The sequence below is a fragment of the Heterocephalus glaber genome, unplaced genomic scaffold (assembly GCF_053883595.1).
Source record: "Heterocephalus glaber isolate CG9 unplaced genomic scaffold, H.glaber_assembly_v1.0 deba00001689, whole genome shotgun sequence".
NCBI classification, from domain to species: Eukaryota; Metazoa; Chordata; class Mammalia; order Rodentia; family Bathyergidae; genus Heterocephalus; species Heterocephalus glaber.
In genome coordinates, this window is record NW_028258414.1 from 7,123,260 (window position 1) to 7,138,719 (window position 15,460).

Sequence of the window (15,460 nt, forward strand, 5' to 3'; positions counted from 1 at the left end):
TAACCAAAGAAAAAGAATTCATTGTCCTAACCTGGTCCACATAGAGATAAATCCCAATGGCCCTGAAATCAGTACTGGTAAGTGTGGCAACTTAGATTTAAAGTATGTTTAGTAGCTGGGAGGTAGTATTTTAGTGCCAACAATGTAACCCTAGTTTAATCACAGATGAGTACATAAAGAGGTTTATGCTGTCATTTCTGGCCTAACAATAGGAAGTTAAATTTCAAGAAGGAAAAATACAGACACAGTACTGTACAGCCTTGCCTATGAAATAATTAAAACTTCAACGTCAAAAGATAAATATTACCAGGCACAATGGTACACACCTGTAATCTCAGCTACTCGGGAGACTCAAGCAGAAGAAATCCATGTTAGAGGTCAGACTGGACATTTCAGCAAGACTCCATCCCAAAATTAATTTTTTTTAAAAATGAGGTTGAAGGCCAGGGATTTTGCTCAGTGGTTCCACTGCCTGCCTCACAAGCACAAGGTCCTGAGTTCCATCCCTGGTACAAAAAAAAGAAAAAAGAAAAAAAAGAGGGGGGAGGGTTGGGAGTGAGTGGAGGATGTAGCTCAGGGGTAGGTCCCTTACCTATCATTCATGAGCCCCTGGGTTCAATGCCCACCACAGCAAAAAAAAAAAGACAGACAAACATTAACCATGTAAAAATGCAAGAGAAAGTAGATATTCTTTATGACATAAAATTTGTGTTTCTTGGGCACAGTGCTAGGTGCCTGGAGTTCCAGCTATTCAAGAAGTGAAGGCCAGAGGATCGTTTGAGTGTAGGAGTTAATAACTAGACTGGACAACACAGCAAAACCTTCTCAAAATCCCAGCTACTTGGAGGGCCAGGAATTTAGCTCAGTGGCAACGCACCTGCCTTGCAAGCACAAGATCCTGAGTTCAATTCCCAGTACTGCAAAAAACCAAAACAAAACAAAACACCACCACCAACCCCTCCCCGCCGAATCCCAGCTACTTGGAAAGCTGAGGCAGGAGGATCCTAAGTTTGAGACCCCCCCCCGGGCTACTTAGTAAGGGCTTGTCTCAAAATAAAATTTAAAAGGGGCTGGGATGTAGTTCAGTGGTAGAGTATTTGCCTAGCATGAGCTAGGTTTGAATCTTCAGCCATGCAAAAAATACAGTAATAATAAAATAAAATACATAATTATCCTATGACCCAGCAATTTCATTCCTAGGTATATACTCATAAGAATAGAGAACAGAATTGAAATATTAAATTCCTATAGTGTTCAGGGAATAGATCAAGTTTGTACCTCATTATATATCATATTGTGTTACCATCTTTCCAGTCTTGTTCCTAAATCCATCAATAGACCCCATCTTCAATTTTTACATCTCTATAGTACTAGAACTGTAATGAATACAGAGTAGCAAGTCTGAGATGATTTCTTCATTAACTCTGAATTCAAAGCCTTAAAATATCTTCAATACTGTATATCCAATTTGGGAAACTGTATTCCTTCCTTTTTAATTTTGTTTTGTTTTTAGTTTTTTGAGATGGGGGTCTCACTTTGTAGTGCAGGATGGTCACAAAGTCACAGTGATCCTCCCCACTCAGCTTCCTGAGAGCTGGGATTACAGGCCTGTGCCACCACCTCCGACTTCCCTCCTTTTTAAATACAGTTCTGTAATATACTGACTTTGTTATAAGTCATTTAACCTCTGTTACAATTTGGGTCTAGATGTCCCCTCAAAGCCTCATGCAGTCATAGGCTGGGCTTTTTCAGAGGCGGCTGGATCCAGAATGTGTGATTGATTCATGGTGCTATTATACTAGAATTAAGGGTGCTGGGATTGAGGATGTGTAATTACTAAATCAGTCTGCTGATTGCCTTGACACCCTCTAATCCTGGTAGCCTGGATACAATATAAGGGACAGAAAGAGATTTGATTTGTCAGGTCCCTAGATTACTTGTTTTGGGACCTTCTGACCACCACGAACTGTTTCTCCTCTGCAATCCCTGTCTGCCAGGCCACCCTGCCTTGGAGCCAGCCCATTATGGACTGAAGCCTCTACAAACTGAGCCAAATAAACCTTTCCTGTCCTCACTTGGGGGTATTGGGTATTTTGTCTCAGCAACAAGAAAAGTAACTAAGACAGCCCTTTTCTTGATATAAATGACCTGGAAAGAAAAATGCTAAGATATCAAAGTACTGTGGAAATAATAAAATGACTAACAGTACCATAAATGGCTTCACAAGTTGCTTTGTTGGAGCAAATGTCCTTTTCTAAATTCATTAAAAATGGTTACAAAACAGCTGAAGAGAATCAAAGCACACACATTTAAAGATGCGCAAACTCTGAATAGTTCTATGATCTGTTTTCTCAACAGATGTGCACTCTGCAAGCCCTGAATCCACCAGATGCATATTAAATTGAGCTGTACTTTTAGTTTTACATAACACACCACTCTAGTTTTATAAATGCATCGCCACATGAAAGCAGAATTCCTTTTTTGCTTTATGGTATTAAATATTAACAGATTATCTCCATTGTGCAAAGAAAAAAATACATTAAGATTCATTTCAATGCAGCTAAATGAGTGCCTACTAAATATAAGGTATAACTTCACCATTATTTCAATTGGGCAATTTCTATCTAGAATATGAAACATAACAAATTTGCTAATAACTAAGACTCCAGTGACACTAAATGACTGAAAGAAATACACACTAACTCAATATTTCACACATGAGAAACTGAACCAAATGTTTGAATTCTAAGAAGTACTATGGTAGTTTAATAGCTCATTTAAATTTCCTGGAAAACCTACTTCCTATTAAGCTGTAAGTTCTTCCTTCACAAAAAATAACAACAAAAATTAGTGTAGTTACATCAGAAATTGAGACTGCACCAGGGATCAGGAAGCCTGAACTGTCTCATTTGTTAACTAGCTGTATGATTTTGAGCAAGTCACTTAGCTTCTGCATCTAAGCAGTCACAGCTGTAAAGTGAAAGGGTCTAACTAGATCATTTCTGTGTTTTCTTTTGCCTTTATGATTCCATCATCTACGTAATTTAAGAAATTCTGGCATTAACCAGAGGGGTCCTATTAAAGAGAACGTGAGTTTGTGTACTGATTGATTTGGAAAGCATCTATCTCTAGAGAATCGAAGTGCTCTCACACAAACAAAATAGTTTCTGTTGTTATTAAACTAATTGAAAAGCAAACAAAACCCACCATGGAGAGCTATTAAATCATTCTTGTATCTTATCCTAGACGACCAGAATATTTAGATGTTACTTTCTCATTAAGATTAAAATATCTTAGAAAAAGAAGAAATCCTAGGAATACAGACAGTAAAGAAGACCAAAAGAAAGAGGATTCTAGCTAACAGTACCTAGCTACAGGATAGGACAGCATTCTATTACTTTTAGAATTGACTTACACCCTGAGGCAGAATTAGAAAATAAAAATCAAGTCAAGAAACTACGGTACATTCTCTCTTCCTATTCAGTCTTAGGCATCTCAATCTTCTGGATAGCCTTCCACAAGTGTAGTAGAAAGAAGCAAGCCATGAGGATAGTCAAGGTACCGTAGAGGCCTGGGATTTAGCTAAGTGGCAGCATGCTTGCCTCACAAAACCAAGGTCCTGAGCTCGACTCCTGGTACCAAAAAAAAAAACATACTGTACAGCTGAAAGTTTGAACAATAAAACATATAAGTGGCGAAGCCCCTTAACTTCAGCGACAGTTCAAAAATTCTGAATAAACATCTCCTACCAAGCCCCTTGACTGCCTGCAACTGTCATTTACCTGGTACCAGGTTTGGCTCACACTTCCTAATGCTCATGTCAAAACAATCGGGCACTTGTCAATTAACTCATAACCTAGTATCAATCTTTTAATAAGGCAAAAGCAGATTCTAAACAATGCCTCTAATTACATCCAAGAAGGTTAGGAAAATCTCATTTGACCCCTGCCCCCATCCCCATCATGGGAATGTAGCTAAGTGGTACAGTGCTTGCCCATCATGCCTGAGGCATAGGTTAGATTACCAAGGCGGGGGGGTAAGGGTACTGTTAAACTAAAACGAACAGGGGGGGGCCTGGGATTTAGCTCAGTGGTTCCACCACCTGCCTCACAAGTGCAAGGTCCCGAGTTTGATCTCCGGTACAAAAAAAAAAAAAAATCCTAAAATGAACAAATTGAATAGCTTGTGGTTTTCCTTTTTAGTTTCTTTTTTAAATGGCCAGGATCTACCTCAGGGCCTCAGGTATGCTAGGTAAGTGCTCTATCACTGAGCTGTATCCCCAGCCCCCTTCCCCCCCAATATTTATTAAATAATTTTAGAATAAAATTTGAACTGGGTGTTGTGGCACACACCTGTAATCCTAGCACTTGGAAGGGTGAGGCAGGAGGATTGACCTTAGTCAGAGGCTAGCTTGGTCTACATAGAGTTCAAGGCCAGCATGAACCATACAATGAGACCTTGTCTCAGGAAAAAAAAAAAGTATAGTTTTGTTGTTGTTGTTTTTTCCGGTACCGGGGATCAAACTCGGGTCCTTGCGCTTGCGCAGCAGGCAGCGAAACCACTGAGCTAAATCCCTGGCCCCAAAAAAAGTATAAAGTTTTAAGAAACAATTGATCAGGGAATGGGGATATAGTTTAATGGTAGAATGTGTTTAGTATATACGGGCCTTGAGCTCAATCCTCAGCACTGGAAATAACAAGATACCAGTACATATCTATCAGAAAATAACCTTTTAAAAATATCAAATGCTGGTGTGGATATGGGGCAAAAGGAACTCTCTCATTTGTTGCTAGTGGGAATGCAAAATGTTATAGCCACTTTAAAGAGTTTGGCAGTTTCTCAAACTTAAACATGTGATACAACAATCACATTCTTGGGTAACTACCCAAAGGAACTTAAAATTCAGTGTCCACACTAAAACCTGCACAGGCAGATTTACAGGGTTTTTTTAATAACTACTAAAAACTGGAAGCAACAAAGATAGTCTTCAAAATATGAAGTGAACAGGGCCAGGGATTTAGCTCAGTGGTGCTGCCGCCTGCCTTGCAAGCTCAAGGTCCTGAGTTTGATCTCCAGTACCAAAAAAATATCAACCAATAACCAATGCTGGCAAGACTGTGGGGAAAAAGGAACATTTCTCCACTACTGGTGGGAGTGTAATATGCAAATCAGTATGGAGATTCCTCAAAAAACTAAAATTAGAGGTTCCATGTGACCCAGCTATTCTCCTTCTTGGTATCTTCCCAAAAGAGTTAAAAGCATCATACACCCATGTTTACAAGTTTTATGCAATATATGCACACCCATGTTTATAGCAGCACAATCTGTAACAGCTAAATCTTAGAAACAGCCCAAATACTCATCATGGATGAAAGATAATGGAGTACTATTCTGCCATAAAGAAGGATAAACTTTAGACATTTCTAGGTTAAATGGGTGCACCTTGAGACCATACTTTTAAGTAAATCGGACATACATGTTTAAATATCTCATTGCGTCTCTTGTGTGAGAAACTCAAAGGGTAAATAAGAACAAAATAGATGACAGATATTGGGAAGTAGACAGAAAATCTTCAAATGGGAGGGGGAACAAAGGAGAGGGGAGAGGAAAGGGAAAGAAGGAGAAAGGAAAAAAAGGAATAGGGCCGGGGATTTAGCTCAGTGGTTTTGTCTCCTGCTGCTCAAGCACAAGGACCCAAGTTTGATCCCTGGTACCAAAAAAAAAAGAAAAAAGAAAAAAAGGAAGAGAAGGAAAAATGGAAACAAAGCTTTTGTAAATAAGGAAGGGAAGAAGGGTTGAAGGGAGGGGAGGAGAAAGGAGAAAAAAGAACCAAGAAATATTATGTATAGGTACAAATTCCTTATGATGAATATGACCGTTATGTATATCAAAAGTGTACCAATAAAATTAATTTTTAAAAAGAAAAAGAAAATTTAAAAATAAGAAATGATAAACTGCGGCACATCCAAAAAAACAGAATATTGTTCAGTATTTTTTTTTAAAGCCAGGTGTTGTGGCATGACATCTGTAATCTCAGCACTCTGAGATAGAGATAAGAGGATCACAAGTTTTATCTTAGCCTGGGCAACTTAGTGAGACCTGTCTCAAAATAAAAAAGAGTTGGGTATGTAATTCAGTGCAAAGGCCATGGGTTCAATTCCCAGACTACAAAAGTGATTGAGAAAAAGCTAACACGCTGCAAGAAAGGACAAAAGAATCTTAAATACATATTGCTAAAGGAGATCAAATCAGTCTTAAAAAGCTATACATTATATGATAACTATACAATATGTAGGAAAAGGTAAAACTATAGATGTTAAGACGAGGGGTAACCCATTTTCTGGTCCCCCTTCTGTCTCTCTTAGACAAAAGCTATCTTTCTCTCAATAAACTGTTCCTACTCTAAGGCGGGGAGGGGGGGGACACAGGGATTTAGCTCAGTGGTTCTGCCGCCTGCCTCACAAGTGCAAGGTTCTGAGTTCAATCCCTGGTACCAAAACAAATTTTAAAAAAGAAGATGATGAGTGGTTCCCCATGACTTGAGGAAGAGTAGAGAGATGACTAGGTAAAGCAGGAAAGCATAAGGGATTTTTTGGAGCGGTGAAACTATTATACAAGAATCCGTAATAGTAGATACATGTCATTATGCATTTGAAGCCCACAAAACTGTACAATACAGAATAAAACCTAAATTAAACTATGGACTGGTTCGTAATACAGTATCTATATGGGTTCATTAATTTTAACAACCGTACCACACTAAGGGAAGACATTAGTAATAGGGGAAACTTTGGGGAGAGGAGAGCATATGGAACTCTATGTACTATTTGCTCAATTATTACGTAAATAATTGTCTTAAAAATGTTAATTACAGGCCAGCAATTTAGCTCAGTGATACTGCACCTCCCTGGCAAGCACAAGGTCCTGAGTTTGATTCCTGGTACCAAAAGAAAAAAAAAAAAGAATGTTAATTACAAAAGAGGGGACTAGGAAAGCAATTGTAGAGTATAAACTTAGTAAGGTTCAGGGTTCAAGCTCCAGCACCAAAAATAAAAAACAAAAATAATGTCCTGGGTGCAGTAGCATACGCCTGTAATCTCAGCCCTCTGGAAGGCTGAGGCAGGAGGATCACAACTTGTAGCCCTTATCCTCAGCAACTTAGTGACTTAGCATGACCCTGTCTTAAAATAAAAAAATAAAAAGAGCCGGAAATGTAGCTCAGTGCATCCAGTGTAGTTTCAATGTGCAGCACCACAAAAATAAATAAGATGCAATAGTACAAACACAATCTCAGAGTGGATATTGCCACTGTAGACTACAGAAATTTTAGGAAAGTGAAAACAAAATTTTAATCCCCTGGTCATTTTTCTGGCATTGGTCTTTCCTTTGCTCATTGGCATCTACATCTGAGTGACCTCTAAGAAATGTAGAAGAGGGCTGGGGATTTAGCTCAGTGGCACTGCGCCTGCCTCGCAAGCTCAAGGTCCTGAGTTCGATCTGCCATAACAACAACAAAACAAATAAATGGAGAAGAGATCCCACACAGAAGCTCCCTGACCACAATTGTAGTTAGTAATTTATCTTAAAGAGGCTGAAATAAAATCCAGTTAATTATCATGGACATTCAAGCACCAAAACTTAACTATTTAATTCACAACGTTCATTAGCACCAACAAATTGTACCATAAAACTTACCAAGAGGCTTTGCATGGTGGTGCATGCCCATAATCCCAGCACCCACAACTTGGAGGCCAACCTAGACTACATAGTGAGATCAAGGCCAACACGAACCACATAGTGAGACCCTGTCTCAAAAAAATTTATCAAGAGGGATGGAAATGTATGATCAGAGGCCCCAAAGTCTTCAACAACCATTTCTTGTGTAAGCAAGAGAAATCAATGTGGATCCAATGCTACTGTTTCCTGGAAAATACACATGGCATTTTGATGAAGACATCAAACCACAGAGATTCTTACTGGCTTACCCAGCAACCAGAGAGGTACAGCAAGTCCCCTTTGGTGACTAGGGCAATGTCTATTTCTTCACCAAGCTTCTCTGGTAAAACTCAAGAAAATATCCTTTTTACTACATAATATGTCCATATCTTCATTGTGATATATAAGACATGACTGAAAACAATTCCTGGGGCTGGGAATGTAACTCGGGAGTAAAACACTTGCCTTGCATGTACAAAGCCCTGGGTTTGTTCCACTTCAAACAAACAGACCAAAAACAAACCAATTCCCATCCCTGGCACCTCGGCCCCCATCATAACTATACTGCCCACATCAAGTTTCTGGGTCAGGCATGGGCTACAATAATGCAGGGGCAGTCCATCTGCCTTCCTACCTCACTTGAACATTCCTACTGCAGAAAGAGCACAAGTAATTCTCTTCTATACAGATGGCTCTCTTCAGGCCATTTCTGGGATACCCAACTAGTGTTACTTTATATTTATAGTTCCCAAAGATGCCTGGGTCTTTCTGGTCCAGGCTAAGCATCAACTACTACAACCTCAGCAAGATATAGTCTGTTCTGGTTTTAGTAAATCTAATACTATTCCCAGGATCATTAAGATCCAAATTTCCCCAGCATCCCTCAGAGAGAAAGACAAAAAAAAGAAAAAGAGAGAGACCAAACTTAAAAGAACCAAGTGTGTGTATATATTTAAATGAAAACTAAACAACATAAGGCATAAAGGTAAGGCAAACTCACCACTGGAAGAGTATATCTAAGTGAGTTTATCACTAAGTAAAAATCTTCAACAGAAGCTTTTCTTTGGATTTTCTTTTAATATATCCAGTGAATACAGATTTATTCTAAGACCACTATATCTAATTTTTTAAAGCAACTGTTACCAAGTGGACTGTAGTAAACATTACTGACAAAAAATGATTTTAGGGCCAGGGATTTAGCTCAGTGGTTTCACCGCCTGCTGTGCAAATGCAAGGACCCGAGTTCGATCCCCAGTACCAAAAAAAAATAAAAAAGATTTTTAAAAATAATGACAATTGGGCCGGGGATTTAGCTCATTGTTTTCGCTGCCTGCTGCTGCACAAGCACAAGGACCCGAGTTCAATTCCCGGTACCAAAAATAAATAAATAAATAATAATGACAATTAAAAATTTAAGAAGAGGGGCGGGGGATTTAGCTCAGTGGTTTTGCTGCCTGCTGCTGCACAAGCACAAGGACCTGAGTTCAATTCCCGGTACCAAAAATAAATAAATTAATAATAATGACAATTAAAAATTGAAGAAGAGGGGCCGGGGATTTAGCTCAGTGGTTTCGCCACCTACTGCGCAAGAGCAAAGACCTGAGTTTGATCCCCGGTACCAAAAAAAACCCCAAAAAAATAAAAACAAAAAATTTAAGAAGACCTGGCCCAGATTTAGCTCAGTGGTTCCGCCATCTGCCTCGCAAACGCAAGGTCCTGAGTTCAATCCCCAGTACCAAAAAAAAAAATTAAGAAGGTACCTGGTATTAAAGTTTGAAACAATTACCTTTAACCAATGCCTACGATCATCCTCACTCAGTATGAAAGTACAAGTTCTTTAGTTAAATGTTCATCAAGAGCTGATATTGTATAATCTAAATCTACTATAGGTTTTTATTTTTGAAAAATAATCTGACAAATTCAAAGCCACAAAAACAGAAGGGGTGGGGAAAGAAGGAATCTGAAACAGATGGCATCTAATTTTTTTTCCTGAGTCCATCTTGAACATCATCCCAGTAATGGCAAAATCCAATTTCACTCTCTAAACAAGTAATCTATAAAACTTAAAATGGTAATTCTGAAGTAAATTCTTTCTTTTCAAATCTCAGCTTATTAAAGGTTCTATATTAAGCAGAAATGAGCAGAGACAAATTAGAAGTTAAATACAGAAAAACTATTATTCCACAAATTCAGGTTTTCAAGAAAATCTACTTCTACTTATGTAGACCATTGACACGGTTTCTATTAAAATTAGTAATATTATAGTTGTATCATTTTTTTCTTCATACAAGGATTATGTAACCTTATTGGAGATTCAAAGCATAACCCAGGGGTACTCTATCACTAAGCTACATCCCAGCTCTTTTTATCTTGCTGACTTGCCCAGGCTGACCTTGAACTAGCCCCAGTCTCCCAAACAGTTGGGATTACAGGGCCACTCTGTGGTATTGTTATACTTCCCCCTTTTTAAAATTAGTGTATGTTTGCAAAACACAATAAATACATTCATGGTGGAGTATTGGTACACATAAAGTTAATATAAAATAGAAACAAGCTCTGAAAGAATACTCACTTGGTTTGAATAAAAGAGAAAGCAGATCTGGACATTTTTAATGTCACCACAGGAACTCTGCTTCACTCTTAATTTGGCACCACCAAAAAAATTAACTGTACTGTACTTGTTCATCATATGATTCTAGTACATGAGGTGTGTATCTTCCTAACAGTTCCTAAAATTTATTGAGATCAGCCACGAGATAGATACTAAAATAAGGTTTAGTCATATTTAGATTTCCTGCCAAGCAAATTCCCTAACAGACAACTGCAGAAGTCCTTGGAACAGCCACATAATTTGAGTGGAAGAAGTCATTCCAAAGAGTACACCTCTAATAGTCTCTATTCATTGAATACAATTTAGATAAAATATTTTGCTCTAACGGCTAATATCCTCTTACATTAAAATAGATTGCTAAAGTTTTATGAGATTAGAGGATGCCACTTATGATAGCTTTATCAAAGCAAGACAACAGGACCTCAACTTTAAGATTCATGAGATGAGGGCCAGGGATTTAGCTCAGTGGCGCTGCGCCTGCTCGAAAATACAAGGTCCTGAGTTCAATCCCTGGTACCAAAGGGAAAAAAAAAGGTTCATGAGATGATGAAAAATAATGATCCAAGAAAACACAACAGTGGGACACACTGATAATCCCAGAATTTAGGAGGCTGAGGCAGGAAGATCACCACAAGTTAGAGGCCAGGATACATAGCAAAAAACCCAACTGGGGGAAAAAAAAAGGCTTAGATATGCCTATATACTAGACTTTACATTCTCAGAAGAGCCATTTAAAAAGTTGAAGTTGGACATGGTGGCACAGACCTGTAATCGCAGCTCTCTGGGAGGCTGAGGCAGGAAGACTGAAAGTTTGAGCCCAATCTGGGCAACTTAATAACTTACCAAGACTCTGATTTTTTAAAAAATTATTTTTAAGGGCTGGTGATATAGCTCAGTATGAAGGCCCTAGATTCAATCCTCAGTTCCACAGGCAAAACAACAAACACAAAACGGCTGGGCATAGTGATGCATGCCTATAATCCCAGCACTTGGGAAACTGATGCAGGAGAGATCAGTGCTAGCTCAAGGCCAGTCTGTGATACACAGTGAGCTCAAGGCCAGGATGAACTTATATAGCAAGACCTTGTCTCTGGAAAAACAAAAAGGAAACCAGTTCTGATGGCATACACTTATAAACTCAACTACTCCAGAGGCTGAGGCTGGAAGATCACAAATGAGTTCCACCTGGGCAATTTAGTGAGCCCTTGTCTCAAAGATAAAAAATAAAAAGGGCTGCAGATGTAGCTCAATGGCTCCTGGGTTCAGTCCTCAATAGTGGTGAAAAAAAAGTATTATTAAAACAAGTTATGAACAAAAAGCAAGTTATTTATACTCCCTCAGAGTTTTCTCAGTATAGAGTACATTTAAAAACTACTAGGCCAGGGATGCAGCTCAGTTTTACAGTGCCTGCCTGGCAAGTGTGAGGCCCTGAGTTCAATTCCCAGTATCGTACCAAAACAAAAAAGCAAAACAAAACAAAACTACTAACTATAAATTAAATTAAAAAACAATGTTAGCTCAGTGGTTCCAGCGCCTGCCTCGCAAGCACAAGGTCGCAAGTTCTATCCCTGGTACCAAAAAAACCAATGTTAGTTCAAAGTATTAAATCTGCAAAGTAGCCAGGCATGGTGGCACACACCTGTAATCCCAGCACTCCATAGGCTGAGGCAGGAGAAGCATTGCAAGTTTGAGGTCAGCCTAGGCTACACAGTGAGTTCAAGGCCAGCCTGAACTACTATTGTACGTGGCAAGACCTGGTAATCAATCAATCAATCTGCAAACTGAATATAAAGATTTCATATTTTTTGGGTTTTTTTCTATGTTCTGATAGTAAACGATTTCAAGGCAGAACTTTATTCCATTTTTATATATTTTGCAGATTACATATAAGAATTAAGTTTGACCAATATATAGACGAATCAGGCTACTGATGTTCATTTTAATCTTTTTTACATTTTTGCAGTGCTGGGGATGGAACCCAGAGCCTCATACATGTTAGGGAAGAGCTCTACCACTAAGCTACAACCCCGGCCCAGATTGTAATCTTAAAATGAGAACTACTTCCTATGTTGTAATTCTCTATAAAGAGCCAGGCGTGGTGACACACGCCTGTAATCTCAGCACTCAGGAGGCTGAGGCAGTAGGATCACCATGAGTTTGAAGCCAATTCTGGCTAGTGAGTTCAAGGCCAGCCCCCCCCAAGAAGGGAAAGAAACGTGATATTAACTAAGATTTACACAGGACTAGAGATGTAGTTCAGTGTAAATCACTTGTCTTAACATATGCTAGGTCCTGGATTCTATCCCCAGCACGAAAAATTATACACAATACCTTTTACATTTTTTTAACATCAATCCATGCTGTATACAGTATTATAATGTATTTGAGCAAAACTAGGGACTATACCTTGGTCATTTCAAAAATCAAAACATACCCTATCTTATAATAACAAGTTTTAAGAAACTACTGATAATGAAATTTTATGCTACTTAATATATATATATATATATATATATATATATATATATATATATATACTTAATATAGGAACTATACATATTTAGCACGTAGGAGGCCCTGGGCTCAATCCCCAGCAACACACAAGAAAAATACTTATTTTCAGAAGGCACCGCGAGTCCTTTTGTATACATACGCTTTGAAATATTATCATCTAGTTTCTTCATTTCAAACCTCATTCCAAACTGGGCGTGGTAACACATGCCAATAATCCTAGCACTCAGGAGACTGAGGCAGGAGGATCAAGGCAAGTCCAAGGCCAGCCTGGGCTATATACAGTGAGTTCAAGGCCAGCCTGAACTACATAGCAAGACCCTGTCAAAAAACAAAAACAGACTGTGGTGGTGGTGCACACCTGACCCTGCCTCACAAAATAAAACGAAACAAAAACCTCATTCCACTAAACCGGGCTACCCTGATTCTGTATGACTGACAATAATTCATTGCAATTCAAAGATACTTCAGTTTAAAATAAGTTATTGGGGGTCGGGGATTTAGCTCAGTGGTTTCGTCGCCTGCTGCGCAAGCGCAAGGACCCGAGTTCGATCCCCGGTACCAAAAAATAAATAAAATAAGTTATTGGAGCTGAGAATATAACTGTAGCTCAGAGGCGGAACACTTGCATAGCATGTGCTGGGTCCTGAGTTCAATCTTTAGCACTGGGGGGGGGGGTGATATTTAAATACATTACCCCTTTATAAAACAGATAAAAAATGTTAACACGATTTATGAAGAAATTTAAGCTCTCATTAGTTTCATGACTCGCTCCAGGTGAACAACTAGCAAATGTGCCACAGTTTGGGTTCAATCCCAGATTTATCTACCTGAAAGCCAATACTTCCACTTGACCACAATTATCTCCTTAAAAGATTAAGAGAGCTCAACAGCAGAGAATCTTGTCTCTCCTAACGTTCGCGAATCTATTCTGAGACATATATCACTACACTACCTACAATTCACTCAATTGACTGAAACATAAAAGGATTTTTTTGCTTCATTTAAACGAGGGCAGGTTTACTGCAAAGTCAAATAATAATGGCAATTAATAATAATAACAGAAAAGGCTTGTCTCAACATGTCTCACCTAGACCTCTATAGCTATGGTTTTTCCAGCCGGTTTTTTGTCTTTCTTCTTTTTTAGCACATATCTACTATACGAGGCTACGCTTGACTACAGTTACATACTTCTCAGAATTGTACTAATCTAAGAAAATTTAACCAGATATATACATCGGGCTGGGAGACTTGGGTTGGTTATACCATTCCGATACTTTCCAAATATCTCAAGTATCATTTAGCGGCCACAAGCCTAGTTCCAGCCTCTTTCATGCTGATTCTGGCCCACTTCGGGGACCCTGCTCCTACGGGACGCCGGGGCGAGGGGGCAGTAAAGGAAGAAGCCGGGGAAGCGCACGGAAGTTGGGTGGAGAGGTCTCACCACCCACTCTGCTGCCCTCGCTTTGCCAAGGGCGGCTCCGCGGTGCCCCGACGACTCGGAACCCCCACCACAGTCGCAGCCCGGCTCTGTTCCAGCAGGGTGGCCGGGAAAGCAGGCGCTGGAAGCCTGGGGCGGCCCCAAGCCACCCGCCGAGTCCATGCCCTCCTTCTGGCCCAGGAGGATGCTCCCCTTTCGGAGCGAGTCCTCCAGGTGGCAAACTCCGGGTCTCCACCGGCCGCAGTCTTCTGCCTCCGAGGGGCACCGCCTCCTCCCGCCTCCCACCAACCCCCTGAAACTCTCTGCCGGGTGTCCCCCAGCACACGCATTCCGCCCCCACAGCCTCCACACACACACTAGCCGGCCTGAGCCCCACCCGGGATCCCGGCGCCTCCGCCCGGACCCAGGAAAGGGGCGCCCAGCAGCCCTCTCAAACCCACACACACCCCGTCAGACTCGAGGCTCCCGGACCCCGGCGAACCCAGCGCAAGTACCTGGATCGGCTGGGCTCCCGGGCTCAAATGGAGCGGGCGCTTTCCCGTCCCTGAGGCGCCGAGTGCTTCTCTAACCACCCACAGCCGCCGCTTCTCTTTCCCAAGAGCGGGAGGGAGGAGTGGAGGCGGAGGGGAGGGGGAGACGAGGAGCCGAGGGGCGGCAGGAGCGAACCGGAATCATTAGCGCTGGCCCCGCCCAGAGCCTGGAGCCCGCAATGTACTCTGGCGCTCCTGATAGGACAAACTTCAGTGGCCACCGAAACATTGACACCACCAGTTCCGGGTCATCCCCGCTGCCGCCCCTCCTTAGCAACGGCGTGGGGTTGCTAAGCGGAAGTGCCTTGAAAGACACCCACACCCATTTCTTCTGGCACTACCAAGAGATAGGCTGGGAGCGTCTTCGTAACACCCTCTTATCTTCAGCTCACGGTCTTAGTCAGAGGAAGGGCTTCGCTGCTAGGGGCATGAAGCCCATGTCGCTTTTCTCTTCAACTAGTCTACCTCAACCCCCACCAACGACATACACCTGCTCCTTTCCGCTCTGAGGCCAAGGCCAACCCTGTGGCTGCTCCTAAAGCTCCTCGCTGATCCCACGCGGGAGTTACTTTGTAGCAGTTAAGCAAGCATCTCCCTCTTGTGGATTTCCTGTTGTGTTTCATCTAGATTTTTAAAAGCTTTTCCATGCGC

General features: G+C 40.8%; 1 protein-coding gene across 9 annotated transcripts in view; it reads right to left on the reverse strand.

Annotated features, from left to right (window-relative positions):
• The window catches only part of Csnk1g1 (casein kinase 1 gamma 1), a 166,147-nt gene extending 151,149 nt beyond the window's left edge, over nt 1-14,998 (reverse strand). For 4 of the 9 annotated variants that reach the window (XM_087199122.1, XM_087199119.1, XM_087199116.1 and 1 more), the window contains exon 1: nt 14,774-14,952. The gene's annotated coding sequence lies outside the window, so the exon portion shown is untranslated. Of the gene's footprint in view, nt 1-326; nt 507-14,773 lie in introns of all 9 variants that reach the window. The other 5 variants (XM_087199121.1, XM_087199118.1, XM_087199114.1 and 2 more) reach the window with 3 other exon arrangements.
• Between the last annotated feature and the right edge of the window lie 462 nt (nt 14,999-15,460).